Source organism: Mugil cephalus, chromosome 9 (genome assembly GCF_022458985.1).
Source record: "Mugil cephalus isolate CIBA_MC_2020 chromosome 9, CIBA_Mcephalus_1.1, whole genome shotgun sequence".
Taxonomy (NCBI): domain Eukaryota; kingdom Metazoa; phylum Chordata; class Actinopteri; order Mugiliformes; family Mugilidae; genus Mugil; species Mugil cephalus.
Window position 1 is genome coordinate 2,376,211 of NC_061778.1, and position 17,691 is coordinate 2,393,901.

Here is a 17,691-nt window from a genome sequence, read left to right on the forward strand (position 1 = left end):
GCGTGCATGTAAAGGAAATGTAGTTTACTTGTGTGCGTACCTTTCTGCTTCCTATTGGACTATCGCGTACCACGTGATGCGGAAGGCACAAGAATACAAACGTGGTGAGACTAGTTTAGTTAATTTAGCGCAGTAACACGGCACTAGAGCTGCATGATTGTAATTATACGTCGTTATTAGATGAGCCCCTTCCCTTCCAAAGAAGAATTGGTATTCAGCTTCTAAAACCATGAGTGAGACTGATGGTGCCAGGAATGGCCACATTTCCTCCAACCCATTGTGGGTATCGCTTCTCGGCCTTTTGGCTAAGATCAAGTGTAGTATCTGTTCTTATCAGTTTAATATCTGATACGTCCCCTACCCGGGGACCATATATTAAATTGATTTTTGGAACAGGGAGATGGAATAGGGGCTTGCTCCGTCCACTCCACGCATCGACCTGGTATTGCAGTACCTCCAGGAACGGTGCACCCCCCTCTACATGTGGAAAACAAAATACAACATTTATTAGATCAATGTAGATAGCGATGGATATTAGCTACTTTTCAACGGCTTCCAAAAATGATCATCATGACACTTGAATTATGTCCTATACAACATTGAAATACAGAAAACTTCGATTGTCCAAGAAGGATAATGGAAGACAATAAGCAGCAAGTACAACACACTTTTAAACATTAAATACAGATCAATGGAAATATGTATGTAGGGAGGAACATGACTGTATGAGTAACACTTACAGGAATAATATATTTATATATATCGGGTGTAGTATGGGTAATAAATATGTTGAAGAAGGAAAGGAAAACAGGCAATAGCTGACTTAGTAATTATTTACAGGCACAAGCATGAAATAAGATCTTGTTGTTTAAGACCGTGTAGTTCGCTCTCTAGAGCACTAGGTGGCAGCAGCAGGTCTGTTAGTGGCCCAACACCAGAAGAAGAAGAACCAGGAAGTGAGAGGGGGAAAAAACGATTAGTGGCATTTATTATATTTCTCTGAATATCTGATCATATCTGATCAAACATTGTGGCTGCAGTTTGATTTAGCTCTGGTTCTCTTCAACATGTGGTTTGGCTGTTAGTAGTTATAGTTATTAGTAAGAGGGGAAACTAGTTTAAAAACAGGAGACTGGGGGGGCTTCTGATATGCTAATACAGCATTGCATGGTGGGAGAAAGAGGAAAAAAACGATTTATATTTGAAATAAAATGTTAATAATCTTAGTCAGATTCTCTCCTAAATCGTCTCTTGTGTATTGTAAACATGCAGAGTGACAGCATCTGTAGGACCTGGTTGTGTTGAGGTGTAGATTGTCAGCACCATCAGTCAACACGGTGTGTCTGTGAATGACCCCCCAGTCTGTGACTTGTACAACTCATACTTACCTGGCAGGGGAGATACCGTGATCAAGAAGGCGGTTCACCCAGGGCGAGGCTCAGCCATTGCACTCCGGGCTGTGCTGACCCCTGCGAATTCCCCAAATGTGGGAATCTCGACTGCATAATTTCTGGTAGTGGGGGACTGCGTTCGCGCTCTCCCCTGATCATGTGTTTAAAAGAATCTCAACTCTAACGAAATATCAAGAGAGACATTTGATTAGCATTTAATTAGTCTGATCTATTTCTGTAATGTTTCAGTATCAGCTACAATCTCTCAGTTTAAACTGAGCTGTAACTAGTGTCAGAGTTGCCAAATGATTTAAAAATGTATAAATCATTTTAAAACAGGAACAAGTGCTTTATCTAATGTGGATCTGCGTTACTATGGACATGAATACAGTCTAATAACTACCTTTGTGGAAACTCTACATTATATATTCTCTATTTTTATTTTTGTTCATAAAAGAGTTTAACCAGAACGAGGAAAGTCAAATAGTTCCCACGTTGTCCACAAGATGGCGACACAGCTCAGTTCATTAATGACCATTGAGACAATGTAATGTTTAATGTACTAAAAAGTACTTTTATTATAATTTACAGCATTGATTTAGATTCTCTTTAAGTCTATTTATAGTGATTCAGGACATATTTAGAAAATTATGGCCCACATTTGCTCCAAGTAACAAATATTATCAGCACATATCGAGGGTTTGGAGCCAGAAGGTCGTAAGTGGCATTTGACAAATTTTACAGGAGAGACAAAACAAGATTTTGACCACACTTCAATCAACTGTATTATTTGCTTTTCTGTTCACTAGTCTGTTTTAGTGATGAAATACATTCAAAACCAACTCTGACTTAACTTCTTCAATATAGGATTCAATAGTATGTTTTATAATATTAATCAAAATCTTTTCTGCCTCAGACAGTTCCATGTCTGCAATTGTGTCAGCTATTTTGAATGCAGTTTAAGGGCACCAACTACACTTCTGAATTAACATGTGGTCCTACATCCTACACCCTACATTTTTCAGAGCCAGAAGAGTGTAACTAAGGACTTACGCCCTTCTGGCTCCAAACATTACTGACACTTTTGTGTTAGGTCTATATTGTTTTGTTGGTTTATTCAATGCAATTTGATCTCAGATAGGTCTTTTTGGCACCATTGGATAGAGCTCATCAAGACTTTTATTTTGATGTATAGAACTCATATTCGCCCAAAATGCCACTTACGCCCTTCTGGCTCCAAACCCTCGATATGTTCTTAAATCTTATTGGATGGGAGTGTAACACATGACCTGAAAGCCATGAAAACACATTAAACAACCATGTGTTATAATATGAGACATGTTGTGGGTTCTGTATCGTGGGGTTGTTCATCTACTGAGTGTTTAGTGTTGATCTCACTGAGAGGTGGCGTCACTGAAGATTAATATATTTACACCAGGAGTGAGACTGATGGTGCCAGGAATGGCCACATTTCCTCCAACCCATTGTGGGTATCGCTTCTCGGCCTTTTGGCTAAGATCAAGTGTAGTATCTGTTCTTATCAGTTTAATATCTGATACGTCCCCTACCCGGGGACCATATATTAAATTGATTTTTGGAATAGGGAGATGGAATAGGGGCTTGCTCCGTCCACTCCACGCATCGACCTGGTATTGCAGTACCTCCAGGAACGGTGCACCCCCCTCTACATGTGTGGAAAAGATAATACTATATGCACTAGATTAAGTGTGTTAATGTGTAGTCCATTTACCAAAAGTTATTATGCTTATTTTTGCTGTGTCTTGTGTTGTCAGAAGGCAGAGTGAGCAGCAAGTACAACACACTTTTAGGTCAAAAACTTTCAATATAGAACAATGGAAGTTTTTATCTATGTAGGGAGGTATGAGTAAAACTTACAGGAATTATATATTTATATTGCAGATGTAGTATGAGTAATAAATATATTGGAAAGGGAAAATAGGCAAGGAAATAACTGACTTAACAGTTATGTAAGTGTTTTTTTAGAAATATTTTTTTTTAGCTGGTTTTAGCACCTCAAGCTGGTGTCCACAGTGTCCGTTTTTCTTTAAAGGAGGCTGATGACCATTTGTTCACAGCTGGGAAGATTTTGCACTGTTAAAGGCCAGGCTACCAAGGTGAAGGATGAAGACGGCATCTGGAACTGTGCCTGGACGGTGCCCATTCAACAATGGCAGGACCCCCAGGGCTTCCAGGGCCTGAAACATCTACCATCAATGATAGTTCTTGGTGAAAACAGGGGCTATATCCACTACCAGGTGAGCATGAGTACCTGGTAGACGTATGCGATAAAATCGTTTGTGGGAAATGTAGAGAAATTGGGCACAACTTTGAGGAGTGCACCAATGGCAGAAAGTGCAATCTCTGTGGAGAGGGAGACCACCTGTTCAGATATTTTCCAAAATCATTTGCCAACGAGTTGAAAGTAGTAAAACAAAAGGAAATGGGACAAAATGGCAGAAGGAGAGACAGTTACGGAGCTGATTGAAGGGGTTGAGCCAGGATTTTTTAATCTCCCTCCAAAACCTGTCATTGGTGGAGATGTGGAAGAAGGGGAGGGGCATGGTCCACCCCCACCTACTGTCACAGGTACAGAGGAGACGGCTCAGGTGGAGGGTGGATCACTAGAGGGTTTGGAGCCAGAAGGGCGTAAGTGGCTTTTGACAAATTTTACAGGAGAGACAAAACTAAATTTTGACCACACTTCAATCAACTGTATTTATGAACGTTAAACTACAAACATTCTTATATGAATGAGTATTTAAGGAATAAACTTATAGCATATTAACACAATGAACATGTTCTAAAAAAATTTTAAAATCCAAAAAGTATAGCAAAAACGTCAGATACACCTTTCAATTTCTACGAAAATCTGTACAAGGAAAAAGCTGTTGAGAATGATATAATGACTGAAGTTTTAGATTTTATTGACCGGACAGTTACAGACAGTGTGATTTTAACTCAAGATTTTACCCTGGAAGAGTTAAACCAGGCATCTTGAGTTTTAAGAGAGGGAAGTCCCCAGGCCCTGACGGACTTCCCTGTGAATTTTATCAAACGTTCTGGGACATTATAGCACCTGACCTGCTTGTTGTTTTTAAAGACTTTGAACGGCTGGACCTTTTACCTGACAGTTTTAGAGTAGGGGCAGTGACACTCCTCCACAAAGACAAAGACAAAACAGACCTGAAGAACTGGAGACAGATCACGCTCTTAAACTCTGACTGTAAACTTGTTAGCAAACTTTTAGCGACACGGATGAGCATGGTTTTAGAGGACTTGATTCACCCGGATCAAGTCTGTGCCAAACCGGGGAGGAGGATCACAGACGGCCTGGTACTGACCTACCTCAGAAGACTGAAAATTATACTCAAAGATTTAAGAACACCTGTGTCTTTCAACCAACAACCTGCATATGCTTTTATTCAAATGTTTTTAAAGCATTTTAACCTGGAGGGTGAAGAACTACAGCTTCTTGCTAAGAGGGGGAACTAGTTTAAAAACAGGAGACTGGGGGGGGGCTTCTGATATGCTAATACAGCAGCATTGCATGATGGGAGAAAGAGGAAAAATCGACATCTATTTGAAATAAAATGTTAATAATCTTAGTCAGATTCTCTCCTAAATGGTCTCTTCTGTATTGTAAACATGCAGAGTGACAGCATCTGTAGGACCTGGTTGTGTTGAGGTGTAGATTGTCAGCACCATCAGTCAACACGGTGTGTCTGTGAATGAGCCCCCAGTCTGTGACTTGTACAACTCATACTTACCTGGCAGGGGAGATACCGTGATCAAGAAGGCGGTTCACCCAGGGCGAGGCTCAGCCATTGCACTCCGGGCTGTGCTGACCCCTGCGAATTCCCCAAATGTGGGAATCTCGACTGCATAATTTCTGGTAGTGGGGGACTGCGTTCGCGCTCTCCCCTGATAAACTGTGAAAAGAAATCTCAACTCTAACGAAATATCAAGAGAGACATTTGATTAGCATTTAATTAGTCTGATCTATTTCTGTAATGTTTCAATATCAGCTACAATCTCTCAGTTTTAAACTGAGCTGTAACTAGTGTCAGAGTTGCCAAATGATTTAAAAATGTATAAATCATTTTAAAACAGGAACAAGTGCTTTATCTAATGTGGATCTGCGTTACTATGGACATGAATACAGTCTAATAACTACCTTTGTGGAAACTCTACATTAACTATTCTCTATTTATTTTTGTTCATAAAAGAGTTTAACCAGAACGAGGAAAGTCAAATAGTTCCCACGTTGTCCACAAGATGGCGACACAGCTCAGTTCATTAATGACCATTGAGACAATGTAATGTTTAATGTACTAAAAAGTACTTTTATTATAATTTAAAGCATTGATTTAGATTCTCTTTAAGTCTATTTCTATTGATACCGGACATATTTAGAAAATAATCGCCCACATTTGCTCCAAGTAACAAATATTATTAGCACATATCGAGGGTTTGGAGCCAGAAGGTCGTAAGTGGCATTTGACAAATTTTACAGGAGAGACAAAACAAGATTTTGACCACACTTCAATCAACTGTATTATTTGCTTTTCTGTTTACTAGTCTGTTTAGTTCCACTCACTGTCAGAGCATTGTAGATTGTGCGTACGGTTCCCCCCAAAAGTATCGGAACAGGCGAATTCCCTTGTTGTTCACTGAAGACATTTGGGTTTAAGATCAAAATATGAGTGTGAGAGAAAAGTTCAGTATGTCGGCTTTTATCACCATTTGTATTACACCACAGCAGTTTTAGGTGAGCAAAAGTAATGGAACATGTGACTGACAGGTGTTTCTCGTCGGGTTGACTGTTCAAACATTAAATAACTCTGCATGACAAGTCTATTTTTTGGCCTGGGTTGAAACCTGGAACAGGCTGACAAAAAGCTGACATTCTGAACTCGTCTCATACTCTTCTATTGATCTTGAACCCAAATCGTCTTCAGTGAAAACCAAAAGCAAGGGCCTTGCTTTGCTTTTGCCTTTGCAAAGGCCTTGCCTTGCTGTTCCAATACCTTTAGAGGGGACTGTATGTGTGAGGAATACTCCCATTGCAAGATCAGACCAAAACAACGGGATTAATGTTAGCCATGTTAGTCTAACAAGGTCTAACAAGGCTAACAAGTTAGGCTAACAAGGGAAGGCTTTCAAGGCATGATTATGTCTTATCATGATCACACTTGTGATGAAATACATTCAAAACCAACTCTGACTTAACTTCTTCAATATAGGATTCAATAGTATGTTTTATAATATTAATCAAAATCTTTTCTGCCTCAGACAGTTCCATGTCTGCAATTGTGTCAGCTATTTTGAATGCAGTTTAAGGGCACCAACTACACTTCTGAATTAACATGTGGTCCTACATCCTACACCCTACATTTTTCAGAGCCAGAAGAGCGTAACTAAGGACTTACGCCCTTCTGGCTCCAAACATTACTGACACTTTTGTGTTAGGTCTATATTGTTTTGTTGGATAATTCAATGCAATTTGATCTCAGATAGGTCTTTTTGGCACCATTGGATAGAGCTCATCAAGACTTTTATTTTGATGTATAGAACTCATATTCGCCCAAAATGCCACTTACGCCCTTCTGGCTCCAAACCCTCGATATGTTCTTAAATCTTATTGGATGAGAGTGTAACACATGACCTGAAAGCCATGAAAACACATTAAGCAACCACGTGTTGTTAATATGAGACATGTTGTGGGTTCTGTATCGTGGGGTTGTTCATCTACTGAGTGTTTAGTGTTGATCTCACTGAGAGGTGGCGTCACTGAAGATAAATATATTTACACCAGGAGTGAGACTGATGGTGCAAGGAATGGCCACCTTTCCACCAACCCATTGTGGGTATCGCTTCTCGGCCTTTTGGCTAAGATCAAGTGTAGTATCTGTTCTTATCAGTTTAATATCTGATACGTCCCCTACCCGGGGACCATATATTAAATTGATTTTTGGAACAGGGAGATGGAATAGGGCTTGCTCCGTCCACTCCACGCATTGACCTGGTATTGCAGTACCTCCAGGAACGGTGCACTCCCCTTCTCATTGTGGAAAAGACACTACAACATATACTAGATGAAGTGTGTTAATATATAGTCTAAATGACAGTGCTGTGTGCGTTTTTGTCCTATAAGTGTGTTGTGCTTGCTGCTCACTTTGCCTTCTGAGAACACAAGACTCATATTGAAAAGGGAAAACAGGCAAGGAAATAACTGACTTAACAGTTATGTACAGACACAAAGGTTAAATAAGATCCTGTTGTTCCAGACAGTGTAGTTCACTCTACAGACACTAGGTGGCAGCAGCAGGTCTGTTAGTGGCCAAACACCAGAAGAAGAAGAACCAGGAAGTGAAGTGAGGCGGGAAAAATGAATCAAATAGTGTCATTTAATATATTTCTCTGAATATCTGATGGTCAAACATTGTGGCTGCAGTTTGATTTAGCTCTGGTTCTCTTCAACATGTGGTTTGGCTGTTAGTAGTTATAGTTATTAGTAAGAGGGGAAACTAGTTTAAAAACAGGAGACTGGGGGCTTTCGATAATACAGCAGCATTGCATGGTGGGAAAAAGAGGAAAAACCGACGTCTATTTGAAATAAAATGTTAATAATCTTAGTCAGATTCTCTCCTAAATCACATACACTCCAAGTCTGTTTGATCATAAACACACACACACACACAAAACACACCTGAGGGCTAAACAGTGAGGCAAAAAACGTGGCGTTTCCTTCTCAATTTACTGACTGACGCTGCTCTACAGACACCCACCTGTGCATACGCAGACTCACCAGCACCAAATGAAACTAGGACGTGTTTAGTCAGTCGATATTCATGCAGTAACACACCTGTTAAAAACGTGTCAAACAGGAAGTGTGTTTTCATATGTGTGGATCAAGAAACACAAGCTGCCCCTTTCTAATTATTCCTTGCTAGTTTCTGTTTTATTTTTCTGTTTTTCTATAATGTAACTAAGATGCATCTTAAGACTCTTTTTACACTCTATGGTATAATCATGTACGTATTTCATAATTAAAATAACTAAATAAAAAAATATGATTGTTTCTTTATTGATGTGATTTGAACTGTGTTATTTACCGGATTGAATTCATTTGGTGAAAAGTTTGTTGTCATTTTGTAACAGTGAAAATGCGTCAATAAAGATTTGTTCAAAAAATGTGATAATTTTTTCTTTTTAAAAGAAATTTAAACCAATTATGCTAGATTTGTATTGAAATCTCGAAATTTAAGTAATAATTAGTAATAATAATAATTATATATATATGTATGTGTTTTATTTTAATTTTATTTTTTAATTTAACCGTTTAACTTAGTTGGCTACTCGACAGGTTCAAGATCAATCTGCGCATGATCACATGCGCGTTCCGTAACGGTCATCCATGGAACGCTCAGCGAGCTTCTAGCGGTTAGCAGCTAGCAGCTAGCTAGTTATAATTTGTTGGAGAGTGAAAACCTACCGTAAGTTGTTTTTTTATTGGCTTATGTATGTTGTTGTTAAATTGGTGTCATGTATCGATGGTTCCAGTAACAGTTGCGTGAATTCTGCTATTTCTTGTTGTCTATTTTGAGTTTTTGAAGCTGCGGGCGCGTCGTGGCTAAGCTAACTTTAACGAGTTACCAAATTGGTTCCTCAGGTCGTAACCCTGCAACTTACCCGAGGTAGTCAAAGATAAATGTAGTAATGAATGTCCGTTCAACAAACACGAAAGTGGAAGTTTAAAGAACTTGGATGTGAACAAAATAATATTAATTTTAGTGACCGTGTTGAGCGCTAGCTGCTCTGTTTTCGGCTCATTTCTATTGGTCGCCATGTTGAGGTGGTTGGACTCAAAGCAGCCATTACGTGTTTGAAGATAACCACACCAAAACTAAAGCCAAGACGGTGTAATTAAGTCACTTAAGGCACTATTTACTTATTTATTTACTGTTTTAAGTGCGACTTTCCCCCCTCATCGTAACAAATACATTCAATTCCGTGCTACGTACTCATGCTATAGTTGTTAATTATCTTCACACTGCTATATTTTCTGCTTTTTATTGCTCCCGAGTTAAAAAGCGACCAAACTCTTTATCGGCGTTTTTTTTAATTTTTCTTCTTATACTTAGTGGGTGGTTGAGAGCATCAGTTGTTGTATTATGTAGTTAGCTCGTGTGTCCGCCAGAGACTGCTATAGGAGCTTTATTTGTTGTGGCGGAAGATCCGCTAAAGTGTTGGTTTCCTGCTAAATGTTTATTCCACACCGTCACACTTAAGTGAAAAACTGTTTACCCGCACAAATGAATGCGACATACTGCATTTATTCAGCGTGCATGTAAAGGAAATGTAGTTTACTTGTGTGCGTACCTTTCTGCTTCCTATTGGACTATCGCGTACCACGTGATGCGGAAGGCACAAGAATACAAACGTGGTGAGACTAGTTTAGTTAATTTAGCGCAGTAACACGGCACTAGAGCTGCATGATTGTAATTATACGTCGTTATTAGATGAGCCCCTTCCCTTCCAAAGAAGAATTGGTATTCAGCTTCTAAAACCATGAGTGAGACTGATGGTGCCAGGAATGGCCACATTTCCTCCAACCCATTGTGGGTATCGCTTCTCGGCCTTTTGGCTAAGATCAAGTGTAGTATCTGTTCTTATCAGTTTAATATCTGATACGTCCCCTACCCGGGACCATATATTAAATTGATTTTTGGAACAGGGAGATGGAATAGGGGCTTGCTCCGTCCACTCCACGCATCGACCTGGTATTGCAGTACCTCCAGGAACGGTGCACCCCCCTCTACATGTGGAAAACAAAATACAACATTTATTAGATCAATGTAGATAGCGATGGATATTAGCTACTTTTCAACGGCTTCCAAAAATGATCATCATGACACTTGAATTATGTCCTATACAACATTGAAATACAGAAAACTTCGATTGTCCAAGAAGGATAATGGAAGACAATAAGCAGCAAGTACAACACACTTTTAAACATTAAATACAGATCAATGGAAATATGTATGTAGGGAGGAACATGACTGTATGAGTAACACTTACAGGAATAATATATTTATATATATCGGGTGTAGTATGGGTAATAAATATGTTGAAGAAGGAAAGGAAAACAGGCAATAGCTGACTTAGTAATTATTTACAGGCACAAGCATGAAATAAGATCTTGTTGTTTAAGACCGTGTAGTTCGCTCTCTAGAGCACTAGGTGGCAGCAGCAGGTCTGTTAGTGGCCCAACACCAGAAGAAGAAGAACCAGGAAGTGAGAGGGGGAAAAAACGATTAGTGGCATTTATTATATTTCTCTGAATATCTGATCATATCTGATCAAACATTGTGGCTGGAGTTTGATTTAGCTCTGGTTCTCTTCAACATGTGGTTTGGCTGTTAGTAGTTATAGTTATTAGTAAGAGGGGAAACTAGTTTAAAAACAGGAGACTGGGGGGGCTTCTGATATGCTAATACAGCATTGCATGGTGGGAGAAAGAGGAAAAAACGATTTATATTTGAAATAAAATGTTAATAATCTTAGTCAGATTCTCTCCTAAATGGTCTCTTCTGTATTGTAAACATGCAGAGTGACAGCATCTGTAGGACCTGGTTGTGTTGAGGTGTAGATTGTCAGCACCATCAGTCAACACGGTGTGTCTGTGAATGACCCCCCAGTCTGTGACTTGTACAACTCATACTTACCTGGCAGGGGAGAACCGTGATCAAGAAGGCGGTTCACCCAGGGCGAGGCTCAGCCATTGCACTCCGGGCTGTGCTGACCCCTGCGAATTCCCCAAATGTGGGAATCTCGACTGCATAATTTCTGGTAGTGGGGGACTGCGTTCGCGCTCTCCCCTGACAAAATGTGAAATAAATCAATTGATTTTAAAATTTAGATTTTTGTCGTAAGTAAGAGCTGTGTAGTGTTTGATTTGGTATCAAACCCATACCACAATAATACAGATATCAATATGTTTTAATAATTAAGGCGGGTGCATCATCATTCAGGCTTTTATGGTTTCATTTGTATCAATAATCAGTTAAAATCCAATACAGAATGTGGTTTACAAGTAAATAAAAAATACTAAATGTTCACAATAAAGGTTTTGGTCCACAAACAAAACAAAATTGTCACTTCAGAACAAATGCAAACAATTTTTCGAGGGACGTAAACCTCTCCCTTCAGTAGACTTATTTGTTTTTGAATAAATTCTAAAAATGATCACTTAGGTCATACAAGAGAGAAACTGAAACAAGCTTGGAATTCAATTCGTTGAACATTATTATCCATATTTGGATCAATCTGCCCACCACTACTAAAAAAGAGTTGGGGAGCAGTCACTTAGTTCAATCATCAGTTAAATGCTTTTCCCCCATACACCCCCAGGTGTGGAAAATTGGCCTGACGACCTGTAGCTACCTGTACATAAAAAATGTACTATTGTTAAAATTTACAGCTTTGTTTTAGATTCGCTTTAAGTCTAATTCTAGTGATATAAGGTGTTTTTGGAAAATTATGGCCCACATTCGCTCCTAGCAGCAAATATTATTAGTTCTTATGTTCTTGAATCTTATTGGTCGGAAGTTTGACACATGACCCAAAAGCATAACTTGAAAACACATTAAACAACCATGTGTTGTTAATATGAGACATGTTGTGGGTTCTGTATCGTGGGGTTGTTCATCTACTGAGTGTTTAGTGTTGATCTCACTGAGAGGTGGCGTCACTGAAGATAAATATATTTACACCATGAGTGAGACTGATGGTGCCAGGAATGGCCACATTTCCTCCAACCCATTGTGGGTATCGCTTCTCGGCCTTTTGGCTAAGATCAAGTGTAGTATCTGTTCTTATCAGTTTAATATCTGATACGTCCCCTACCCGGGGACCATATATTAAATTGATTTTTGGAACAGGGAGATGGAATAGGGGCTTGCTCCGTCCACTCCACGCATTGACCTGGTATTGCAGTACCTCCAGGAACGGTGCAACCCCCTCTACATGTGGAAAACAAAATACTATACATAGTAAGGGATGTGTGTCAGCATGTACTGTGTTTTGCATTGCTCCAGAAGTTATTATGCTTAGTTTGATGAGTCTTGTGTTCTCAGAAAACACAGTGAGCAGCAAGTACAACACACTTTTAGGTCAAAAACATTAAATATAGAACAATGGAAGTTTTTATCTATGTAGGGAGGAACATGACTGTATGAGTAAGACTTACAGGAATTATATATTTATATTGCAGATGTAGAATGAGTAATAAATATATTGAAAAGGGAAAATAGGCAAGGAAATAACTTAACAGTTATGTACAGACACAAAGGTTAAATAAGATCCTGTTGTTCCAGCCAGTGTAGTTCACTCTACAGACACTAGGTGGCAGCAGCAGGTCTGTTAGTGGCCAAACACCAGAAGAAGAAGAACCAGGAAGTGAAGTGAGGCGGGAAAAAATGAACCTAATAGTGTCATTTAATATATTTCTCTGAATATCTGATCATATCTGATGGTCAAACATTGTGGCTGCAGTTTGATTTAGCTCTGGTTCTCTTCAACATGTGGTTTGGCTGTTAGTAGTTATAGTTATTAGTAAGAGGGGAAACTAGTTTAAAAACAGGAGACTGGGGGGGCTTCTGATATGCTAATACAGCATTGCATGGTGGGAGAAAGAGGAAAAAACGATTTATATTTGAAATAAAATGTTAATAATCTTAGTCAGATTCTCTCCTAAATGGTCTCTTGTGTATTGTAAACATGCAGAGTGACAGCATCTGTAGGACCTGGTTGTGTTGAGGTGTAGATTGTCAGCACCATCAGTCAACACGGTGTGTCTGTGAATGACCCCCCAGTCTGTGACTTGTACAACTCATACTTACCTGGCAGGGGAGATACCGTGATCAAGAAGGCGGTTCACCCAGGGCGAGGCTCAGCCATTGCACTCCGGGCTGTGCTGACCCCTGCGAATTCCCCAAATGTGGGAATCTCGACTGCATAATTTCTGGTAGTGGGGGACTGCGTTCGCGCTCTCCCCTGATCATGTGTTTAAAAGAATCTCAACTCTAACGAAATATCAAGAGAGACATTTGATTAGCATTTAATTAGTCTGATCTATTTCTGTAATGTTTCAGTATCAGCTACAATGTCTCAGTTTAAACTGAGCTGTAACTAGTGTCAGAGTTGCCAAATGATTTAAAAATGTATAAATCATTTTAAAACAGGAACAAGTGCTTTATCTAATGTGGATCTGCGTTACTATGGACATGAATACAGTCTAATAACTACCTTTGTGGAAACTCTACATTATATATTCTCTATTTTTATTTTTATTACTGTGTTCAGACTCTCCCCTGATAATATGTTTAAAGAAATCTCAACTCTTTAAAATATCAAGAGTGACACTTGATTAGCATTAAAAAAACTGACTTATTTCTCTAATGTTTTAGTATCAGGTAAAAATCTCTCACCTGATCAGCTGTAAAAGAGAAACACTACACTAGTAGATCTGGGCAATACTAGGAAAATACAGGGCTTTTTTTTTTTTTTTAATGTCATGATCATTAAGTATCTTCCTAATTTTACAATACAAGACATCTAGGCATATAAACCATTTTTTCTTGACTAATTACAATATACAACAATTTAACAATAAAATAAACATATAAAATAAATAAATATTATATTAACATATAATACTTCCCCTTTTACACACAATTGTTTTGCAAGTTGACATACAGAAGAGAAACTGTAACAAAAGTATGGATCTCATTAGGCTAGAGTTATGCCAATGTTGGTATCGGCTCGACACTAGCGATACTATCGATATTTAGCACAGCCTTAGTAGGTAGCGTCTATAAAATATGAATGTTATTAGTAACTTACAGGTTCTTTCAATTATGTTCTGTTCTTCTGGAATCAGGCCTTTCAGTTTAAAGGAAGCTGTTAATTAGTGTCAGAGTTGCCAAATGTTTTAAAAATGTATAAATCTTTAGTGTTTCCTACACAGAATGTGGTGGGAAGGGCCCGACGTGTCGAGCCTGATGTATCTGTTTGGTGCATTTTGAGAACACTGAATGTAAAGTAAATTGCTGTATAACATTCATAAGAACTTACAAAGGCATATCAGGAATATTTCAGATTCAATCTTGATAAATAAAACAATGACACAAAGTCATTCATTCAATCGTTCATTTATTTAGAGCATATAAAACTCAACATCAACCATGTGAACAATCTTCAAACAGGTAGATGGAATAGGGGCTTGCTGTAAAAAAACTGTAAACTATACAAATGCACAATGTTTTTTTTTCATATTCAGCCAAATTTGATATTTGATGTCTTCAACAAAGCCGAATTAATAATTATATATACAGACAAAAGTGAATGTTGAGGAAAGTAGAAAAGCTGTTTCATATTTCTCGATGCTTAAGGTTGAGACCATCAATATGATTTTTCCCCTTTTCTCTTCAACATGTTTGGTTTGGTGGTTAGTTAGCTGAGCTACTGAGGATCTACTGAAACTGTGAATTATAAGAGTGTTGTTTGTGAAGTTTTGAAGAAAGAGTTTTGTCTCAATCATCGAATTAATCTTTAATTAACAGACCTAATGTCTCCAACTTGTGGACAACATGGGAACAAATTGATACAATTTCATACAGTAAAATGCGTAAAAATCAGCTTGGTAACACACTTCTATGTAAGATATCAGATTACAAGATTCTTTTTAACATATAATCAGGGGAGAGCGCGAACGCAGTCCCCCACTACCAGAAATTATGCAGTCGAGATTCCCACATTTGGGGAATTCGCAGGGGTCAGCACAGCCCGGAGTGCAATGGCTGAGCCTCGCCCTGGGTGAACCGCCTTCTTGATCACGGTATCTCCCCTGCCAGGTAAGTATGAGTTGTACAAGTCACAGACTGGGGGGTCATTCACAGACACACCGTGTTGACTGATGGTGCTGACAATCTACACCTCAACACAACCAGGTCCTACAGATGCTGTCACTCTGCATGTTTACAATACACAAGAGACCATTTAGGAGAGAATCTGACTAAGATTATTAACATTTTATTTCAAATATACATCGTTTTTTCCTCTTTTTCCCACCATGCAATGCTGCTGTATTATCGAAAGCTACACCCAGTCTCCTGTTTTTAACTTAGTTTCCCCTCTTACTAATAACTATAACTACTAACAGCCAAACCACATGTTGGAGAGAACCAGAGCTAAATCAAACTGCAGCCACAATGTTTGACCATCAGATATTCAGAGAAATATAATAAAATGACACTATTAGGTTCATTTTTTCCCGCCTCACTTCCTTTGTGTCTGTACATAACTGTTAAGTTGTTTCCTTGCCTATTTTCCTTTCCTTTTTCAATATATTTATTACTCATACTACATCTGCAATATAAATATATAATTCCTGTAAGTCTTACTCATACAGTCATGTTCCTCCCTACATACTTCCATTGTTCTATATTTAATGTTTTTGACCTAAAAGTGTGTTGTACTTGCTGCTTATTGTCTTCCATTATAGTGCCAGACATTGAAGATTTCTGAGTCTCAATGTTGTACAGAACATAAGACAAGCTTAAGCATGATCGTATTTGGGCAGTTCAATAATATAGACTAAAAGAAAATCAATACTATTGTTTTTCTTTTTCACACATGTAGAGGGGGGTGCACCGTTCCTGGAGGTACTGCAATACCAGGTCGATGCGTGGAGTGGACGGAGCAAGCCCCTATTCCATCTCCCTGTTCCAAAAATCAATTTAATATATGGTCCCCGGGTAGGGGACGTATCAGATATTAAACTGATAAGAACAGATACTACACTTGATCTTAGCCAAAAGGCCGAGAAGCGATACCCACAATGGGTTGGAGGAAATGTGGCCATTCCTGGCACCATCAGTCTCACTCCTGGTGTAAATATATTTATCTTCAGTGACGCCACCTCTCAGTGAGATCAACACTAAACACTCAGTAGATGAACAACCCCACGATACAGAACCCACAACATGTCTCATATTAACAACACATGGTTGTTTAATGTGTTTTCAAGTTATGCTTTTGGGTCATGTGTCAAATTCCCGACCAATAAGATTCAAGAACATAAGAACTAATAATATTTGCTGCTAGGAGCGAATGTGGGCCATAATTTTCCAAAAACACCTTATATCACTAGAATCAGGCTTAAAGCGAATCTAAAACAAAGCTGTAAATTTTAACAATAGTACATTTTTTATGTACAGGTAGCTACAGGTCGTCAGGCCAATTTTCCACACCAGGGGGTGTATTAGGGAAAAAGCATTTAACTAATGATTGAACTAAGTGACTGCTCCCCAACTCTTTTTTAGTAGTGGTGGGCAGATTGATCCAAATATGGATAATAATGTTCAACAAAATGAAATCCAAGCTTGTTTCAGTTTCTCTCTTGTATGACCTAAGTGATAATTTTTTACACTCTATTCAAAAACAAATAAGTGTACTGAAGGGAGAGGTTTACGTCCCTCGAAAAATTATTTGCATTTGTTCTGAAGTGACAATTTTGTTTTGTTTGTGGACCAAAACCTTTATTGTGATAATTAAGTATTTTTTTTATTTACTTGAAAACCACATTCTGTGAATAATGATGCACCCGCCTTAATTGGTGATTAACACCAAATATAACAGTATAAACTTTTATCACTAAATTCCAAACCTTAAATTCCCCGGTTTATTTTCTTTTAACATATAATCAGGGGAGAGCGCGAACGCAGTCCCCCACTACCAGAAATTATGCAGTCGAGATTCCCACATTTGGGGAATTCGCAGGGGTCAGCACAGCCCGGAGTGCAATGGCTGAGCCTCGCCCTGGGTGAACCGCCTTCTTGATCACGGTATCTCCCCTGCCAGGTAAGTATGAGTTGTACAAGTCACAGACTGGGGGGTCATTCACAGACACACCGTGTTGACTGATGGTGCTGACAATCTACACCTCAACACAACCAGGTCCTACAGATGCTGTCACTCTGCATGTTTACAATACACAAGAGACCATTTAGGAGAGAATCTGACTAAGATTATTAACATTTTATTTCAAATATACATCGTTTTTTCCTCTTTCTCCCATCATGCAATGCTGTATTAGCATATCAGAAGCCCCCCCAGTCTCCTGTTTTTAAACTAGTTTCCCCTCTTAGCAAGAAGCTGTAGTTCTTCACCCTCTAACTTAAAATGCTTTAAAAACATTTGAATAAAAGCATATGCA

The 17,691-nt window shown here is 38.8% G+C and overlaps 12 non-coding genes across 12 annotated transcripts; 9 read left to right on the forward strand and 3 right to left on the reverse strand.

Moving 5' to 3' along the window:
* The first annotated feature begins 285 nt into the window (after positions 1–285).
* On the forward strand, positions 286–476 carry LOC125014208. The gene has a single exon (XR_007113464.1). It is a non-coding gene; the product is annotated as a U2 spliceosomal RNA (small nuclear RNA).
* A 904-nt stretch (positions 477–1,380) lies between these two features.
* Positions 1,381–1,545, forward strand: LOC125014233. The gene has a single exon (XR_007113488.1). It is a non-coding gene; the product is annotated as a U1 spliceosomal RNA (small nuclear RNA).
* A 1,338-nt stretch (positions 1,546–2,883) lies between these two features.
* LOC125014215 lies at positions 2,884–3,074 on the forward strand. The gene has a single exon (XR_007113471.1). It is a non-coding gene; the product is annotated as a U2 spliceosomal RNA (small nuclear RNA).
* A 2,097-nt stretch (positions 3,075–5,171) lies between these two features.
* LOC125014187 lies at positions 5,172–5,336 on the forward strand. Its single transcript, XR_007113445.1, has one exon. It is a non-coding gene; the product is annotated as a U1 spliceosomal RNA (small nuclear RNA).
* A 1,945-nt stretch (positions 5,337–7,281) lies between these two features.
* Positions 7,282–7,471, forward strand: LOC125014225. The gene has a single exon (XR_007113480.1). It is a non-coding gene; the product is annotated as a U2 spliceosomal RNA (small nuclear RNA).
* Positions 7,472–10,039: 2,568 nt separating this feature from the next.
* On the forward strand, positions 10,040–10,229 carry LOC125014224. Its single transcript, XR_007113479.1, has one exon. It is a non-coding gene; the product is annotated as a U2 spliceosomal RNA (small nuclear RNA).
* A 903-nt stretch (positions 10,230–11,132) lies between these two features.
* On the forward strand, positions 11,133–11,296 carry LOC125014200. The gene has a single exon (XR_007113457.1). It is a non-coding gene; the product is annotated as a U1 spliceosomal RNA (small nuclear RNA).
* A 948-nt stretch (positions 11,297–12,244) lies between these two features.
* LOC125014217 lies at positions 12,245–12,435 on the forward strand. Its single transcript, XR_007113473.1, has one exon. It is a non-coding gene; the product is annotated as a U2 spliceosomal RNA (small nuclear RNA).
* An 872-nt stretch (positions 12,436–13,307) lies between these two features.
* On the forward strand, positions 13,308–13,472 carry LOC125014188. The gene has a single exon (XR_007113446.1). It is a non-coding gene; the product is annotated as a U1 spliceosomal RNA (small nuclear RNA).
* A 1,699-nt stretch (positions 13,473–15,171) lies between these two features.
* LOC125014190 lies at positions 15,172–15,336 on the reverse strand. The gene has a single exon (XR_007113447.1). It is a non-coding gene; the product is annotated as a U1 spliceosomal RNA (small nuclear RNA).
* Positions 15,337–16,116: 780 nt separating this feature from the next.
* On the reverse strand, positions 16,117–16,307 carry LOC125014209. Its single transcript, XR_007113465.1, has one exon. It is a non-coding gene; the product is annotated as a U2 spliceosomal RNA (small nuclear RNA).
* Positions 16,308–17,179: 872 nt separating this feature from the next.
* Positions 17,180–17,344, reverse strand: LOC125014191. The gene has a single exon (XR_007113448.1). It is a non-coding gene; the product is annotated as a U1 spliceosomal RNA (small nuclear RNA).
* Positions 17,345–17,691: the final 347 nt, after the last annotated feature.